Source organism: Dendrobium catenatum, unplaced genomic scaffold, assembly GCF_001605985.2.
Source record: "Dendrobium catenatum unplaced genomic scaffold, ASM160598v2 fragScaff_scaffold_1189, whole genome shotgun sequence".
NCBI lineage: Eukaryota > Viridiplantae > Streptophyta > Magnoliopsida > Asparagales > Orchidaceae > Dendrobium > Dendrobium catenatum.
In genome coordinates, this window is record NW_021319651.1 from 226,037 (window position 1) to 232,842 (window position 6,806).

Below are 6,806 nucleotides of genomic sequence, written 5' to 3' on the forward strand. Positions count from 1 at the left end.
GACTGTAGTCGGCGGGCGACGGAAGTCAGGAGGACCGTAGTCGGCGGGCGACGGAGGTCGGAAAGACTGTAGTCGGCGGGCGACGTAAGTCAGAAGGACCGTAGTCTGACGACGAAGATCAAAAAGACAACGTCAGGTAGAAGTCCAACAATGGAAAGAAATCCATCTTCGTGTAGATATACAGCGAAGTCCGATAACCGGTAGAAGTCCGGCGTCAGATAGAAATTTGGCGAAAAGTGAAGGTGCGACGTCGGGTAGAAATCCGACGTCTGTTGGTGGCAGAGGAGAACTCTGGCTTCACTTGGGCGGAGTTTCGGCATCAGGAGGGAACTCTCTCGTTAATTGAGAAGAATTTCCACATTCCGTAGAAGTTGGGAAGAATTCTGGCGTTCTCCCAAATATCCGACAGAATTCCGGCATGTTCGGGCGGCAGGAAGAGCTCCGGCGGTGGTCGAGGAGGAGCTTCTTCCTTCTCCTCCTTCTCTTCTTCTTCTCTCTCTTCACTTGAGGCCCCTTTGTGTAGAATGAGGGCTCTATTTATAGTTTTTCTAAAAAATTAACAATTTAAATGATTTAACAAAATTATTTAAAAAAATAACTAATTTAAGTTAACTATTTTCTTAATTTCAGTACAAATATTTAAAATTAAATTATGATTTTAATTAATTTTAAATTTTATTTTTAGTAATTAGTAATTTAATTAATTATTAAGTTAATAATTTGTTTTAATTAAATTTAATTGTAATACTTTATTTTAATTAATTTTCATTCTTAAATTAATTAGTAATAATTATTTGTTTAAAATTAATTATTAATTATTAATTTTTTATTTTCATAATAAGATTATTTTTAAATTTTAATTTAAGTTTTTAATTTTGCGTAATTATAGGGTTTAAATATAAACAATTGACAAGTAAACCATATTTTTTTTTGTAGCAATCTAGTTGGGAGTTAGAAAAATTTCCAACTAATCAGAGTTTTTGAATCCCATATGAAGCAGGCGCGCGGGCGGCGCTTCGGGTAGTTGGGTACTGGGAAGGTGGGCATCTCAAGCGGGCAGCGCGGCGGGCTTCAGGCAGCTGGGCAGAGCGGGAAGCTGGGCAGGCTGTGCGGGAATGCCTCCAGGCAGTGGGAAGGCGGGCATCTCAGGCGACCGGGCAGAGCAAATTTTTTTTTTTTTTTTTTTTTTTATGGGCGCCATAATTCCGCAGAATAGCCGACAGAATTATTTACCACCGGAAAAATGCCGATGAAAATTTTTTTCTAATGCTGGTTTTACCGGCGGAAATTTTGCCGCCGGAAAACCACAGGTAAATTCTAAAACTGTTATAAAATGATCAATTTTGGTCGGAAAAAGCCGTCGATAATATGTGATTTTGCTATAGTGTGCATAATAGTGGCACTTAAGATCGTCGGCTCGTCGCTATATATCCAGATTTATGCCGATTAAGACTGCCGCCAAAATCTCATTCTTGATGTGATTAAAACCACTGACAAAACTAGTGCACCGAGCTTCCTTCCTCAGCCGTTTCAAAACTGTCGCGAAAGATCTTTGCGGCAAATAACAATTATGTTCATATTATTATAGCAGTTTTAGAACCACTATGATTTCGTTTGGGACGGCTTTCTTTCTGCTTCATAAAGCAACTTCTTAGTACAAAAATTAAAATTTTTATACTAAGAAACTGCTTTAAGAAGCAATAAGAAAGCCGTCCCAAACGAAGCCTATAAGTATTTTGTAGCTATTAAAACCGTCCGTCATAGCCTATATGAAGTACTGCAAAAGTCTTATTTGTCTGTAGTGCATGCTTTTATCGTGGAATGCTAGTTATGCATGATGTCCACATCAATAGAGAACTACACATTTAGTTTGATTTTTTTTTTTTTTTTTTTTACATTTAGGTCAACTAAGACAAATTCACACACACATCGCATACACAGACTTGAATACAAACCTCTTAGTTGATAGCCTAAACTCTTAACCAGCATACCAAGATGAACTGTGTGCATTTAATTTGATCGTTAGTTGAATGTAGGTAGAAAGTTCGTTGAAATTATGGCATAAATGAACAAATGAAATTTTGTTTGAGCCCTCCAACCTTTGAAGAGAGACTTTGCTATTCATACTTGAGGAAAGCCCAAGAGTTATGGAAATAATAAGCTCAACAATTACAATACTCCTAGATTCAGTCAAAATTATCTTGGCCTTTTCCACTCTCAAAAGCAACATCAACAATTAAAAAATATTTTACAGGTATTTTATAGTAGCCCCCTGACGGTTTGTCTCAATAGAATAACAGAGTGGATAAAGTTGTAGGATCAACCAAAGGATTAATACTTTCTTAATCAAACTTGAATATGTCTCGAGATTCGTGCTCGATTAAAACTGTTTTTTTAACGTATCAATTGCATGACCTAATATGCATCAAATTACATGACCTAATACGAGTGAAAATCCATGTTAACTAAAATATTTTATGAAAACAAACAAATTAATTAAGAAGTGAACTTTTTTTTGGGGACAATTAAGACAAACTCATGTATATATCACATACGCAGTACTCAGAATCCATGACCTCTTCATTGATAGTCAAACCTCATAATCAATCGACAAAAAAGAGCCGTGTAAAAAAAGAGAAATTATTGTGTACGCAATCCGAACGCAGAATTGTGTTCGGATGCTGCATATTTACTGTTTATTTCACTGCGTATTTTTTGATACATTGTGTTCTCTACGTATTTTTTGCGTATTTTTTTAGTATTATTTATTTGCTATTTATTTGTCACGAAAAAATTATGTCTCAAAAAATACACAACAAAATAAGCAGTGTGTACGCACATCCGAACACGTTCAGATTGCGTTCACAATAATTTCTCGTAAAAAAGTCCATTTAGCTATTGGCAATTGGGCTTAGCCGTACATGACAACTAAGAAAGTCAAAGCAAAATTTTCACCAATGAATATTTTTTAGGAGTCAACACCCTCCCTCTTTCCAACATGCAAACATGTGCTACAATGGGCAAAAATTTTAGACGATCTTTTTTACATTAAATATTTGAAATTATTAACAAAGCATGATTTCACTTTTTAAATTACAAACCTAAACAAAATAATGATAAAAAAAGTAATTTTAATACTTATGTTAGAGAATTCGGCTAAATTTTCAATGTTATTAGCACTTATCAAAGAATGATAATCAAAATGCTCATCTATCAAAGAGGGGAACCATCTGGCTGAATTTTGGCAAAAAATTTCACCAAGATAGGTTAAAATTACTTTTTTTTAGTTCTCTATCATATGATGTTTCTTCACATGAAGAAAAATATTAGAATATTCATTTTTATACTTTTAGATGAGATAAATCAACACAAAAATAAGATATCATAAAGATTGATAAGTGACATTTGGAATTCTCATATAAAATCAACTAAGTTTTTAGCACGGGATAAAATCATCTTGAAATTCATTCTGATAGTGATGTATACAATAGCTCTTAGGAAGTGCAATTTCATAAAAGTTGTTTTCTTTACGACAATTTTACAATCAGCTTTATTAAAAGCTGAAGCTGTCTCAAATAAGTCCTAAATTTATTTTATTACTTGCTTCGAACCAAAGTTGGAGGAACCAAAGTTGGAGGAAGCCAACTTTTCTTTTGCTATTATTGTAAGAGAGAGAAAAAAAGAGGAGTTGTGAATATCAGAAGATTAACCAATAATGGAACGTATTTTTTATTAGAAATGCCAATGAATTATCTATGAATAGTAGCTGTTTTTATTGTTTGAACATAGGTGGACAATCCATCCATAAATATTTTTGATTGGCTGGCTATTGAGGGATAATCCATTGATTAATCATTATAACCTACAAATTATTCAATGATGTGCACCACTTAGGTCAGGACTCAGGACCTCTATCATCACATTCATTTCTCACTTCCTTTTCTCTTTTTCACATAGGTTGTCACCACCTCACTACATGAATAAAAAAGGCTTTGGCATCACCTAAACTTGGCTTTAGCGGCGATTTTCACCTAAACTAAAATTGCTGCAATGGTTCCAAAACCGTTGCAAGACCGCCGTAGTTGTTGTTTGTTACAAAGCCTTTTAGCTGCAGTTTTCCAACTGCCAAGAAAAATGGTTGAAGTGTTTAAATTAGAGGAGATTTAAATCACGACCTATAGTCCTACTAGGCTACTTCGCTACTGGCCGCCCCCCAAGTAGAATTTGACTAAAGAATATGAATAAGATATTCTTACTGAAAAATAATATTTCTATACCATGATTTTAAAAATTTATATCAATCATTTCCTTATTTTTTTAGATTAAGAAGATAAAGCCAATAAACAATAAATTAATATTTCTTTTATTTGTAATGACATTTAAATGAAATTTATATCATCTTCTGCCATTTCATGCCACACGGTTATAGATGCATTTATTTCTTAAATTAAAATTTTGAAAGACAAATAAAGAAAATACTAAGAAAAGGTATTTGAAATTTTAAAATTTTAAAATGAGATTTTGATTAATTTTTATATAACTTTTCTACATTGTTAGATCTAGAAATATAATATAGAATTAAATTTCTTTAATGATGAGTTTTTAATATTAATTAAAAATAAATTATAAAAAATATGTTTTTTCTAGAAGTTCAGGTCTCTTGGATAAATCTTATTTTTTTGGCTTACTTTATTTTTGATCAATTTATGAAAATATCTTGGGTCAAAATTAACATAATTTTCATTAATTCTATAATTTCGTTCTTAGATATAGAATGCCTAGTCAACATATTGACTTAGACTTTACTTGGAAAAACTTTCTTATTATTTTGCTTTTAACCACAATTTCTTTTTAGTTACAATTTTTTCATTGATTTCGAAATATTTTTCTACTAGGAAGATACTATTTGAAACCATTTTAAAAAATTATTTTCTCAACGTGGACAAAATTAATGTACCACTAATTTGATTTATATTTCTTTAATCAAATATGCAAAGATAACATTAAGCCATATTGAAAGACAGACTAATGCGTACCATCAATTCAAAAATAAAAATAATATTTATTTTCATAATCAAATTCAGCATATGAAATATTAAATTCATTTCAAAAGATAAAAACAATATTTACTTATTGTTTTGAAAATGAAATTAACAATGTATAAGCTTTATCTACATCTGAAATTTTTTTTTTCCATACTCTAGCGAACTAAAATAGGGTTTATGTCAAACTAGGTTCAATGATCCCTACAGAGGCAATTCTCTACAGTCGAGTTGATTCGAGTTGTGGCCTTATCGAGCTCGGTTCGTTAGTTAGAAAGTTGGCTTAAACTCGAGCTCAAAAGGCGAGCTCGTCCCACTCTAAATGAGCTCAAGCCGGCTTGCGAGCCACGGACGGGATTTTTAAAACTTAGACGGGATTTAACTTAGGCAAGATGTTTAACTTTCTTATTAAAATTTTTAAATATTTACATTTAATAAATAAAGTAAGATTATATAAAATAATAATAAATCTAGTTTTACAACCAAGACTTTTACATTTATATTTGACACTTTGCATTTACAACAAGTCCTAAATACATTTTATATTGACTTTTCATGGTCAACACTCTACAATAGTAAAAAAACAATTATAATGAAGCCTTATGCCCACATACTCTAACATTTGCCATATATCAGTGCCTTAGGTGCACTATACGAAATCCTCCTATAAAAGCAACATGAACAAGCCCTTAAAAATAGACATAAATCAACACATACTAGACTTCCTTTCACATGAGGAAATATGAAATTCAGACTCAAGTAACATGCCAAGGTCTTGAAAAAATTACTAAGGATATTCCGCATTTAGAGGCTCGTTTACTCCGAAATTTAGACAGAAATGTAATTGTGATGCTTAATTCTTGGATAGAAACATGTGATATCATAATAGGTAAATTAATACCTCAGATAACGAGCAAATTGTCATAAGGCATTCGTTTAAAATCTCTTGCAAAGTTTGTGATGTTCTACGACACATTCTTAACTTTTTGATGTATAGTAATGATATCTAGCTTAATTATATCTATATTATTTAGTAATGTGCTATGAGTGAAATGTAGGTTGCACTAAGACTTGTGTTTGCTATGGCAAAAGAAATTTATGTATTTTAATTTAAACATTGTGCAAATTAAGTTATATATGTTAGAAATTAAGACATTTTTGTGTGAGGCTGTTTTAAAAATCATGTCACCATATAGATTTTAAGTATGGGTTATAATTTTATATTACAAAAGAGCCCAACTGCCTATTCATTTTCCTTGAATTAAATAGAACACAATTGCAACTATTGTGCAATGCAAATGATTGTTTACTTCTTTTTGTATGATTCTGATAATGATATGGAATTTTTATTTCTTTTGGATTTAAATCTTCGGATTAGATGTTCTATTCCTTATAATCAATGCAACTAAAATAAAACTCAAGGTTCTTTTATACATAAAAAGAAGGTATGGCCACTCTATTGGCAAATGTTTTGAGAAATTATTACATGCATTCATTCGACCGTCTGGAGGCGAATCAGAATGAGCCATATCACTTTGTACACAATACCGATATACAACAAAATGGTGATGTGGCTCATCTTGATTCGCCTCGGGATGGCATTCGGTGACCCACGTAATAATTTCTCTAATGTTTTTTAGTAAATTGGCTTTCTGCTCTATGCTTCAGTGATAGGATGATGGTAAGTGTATGTTATCATTTTATTTGTCTTGTATTTTGTGTCGTTAAATTTGTCTTGTCGAAATATTCAATTTAGTTAAAAGT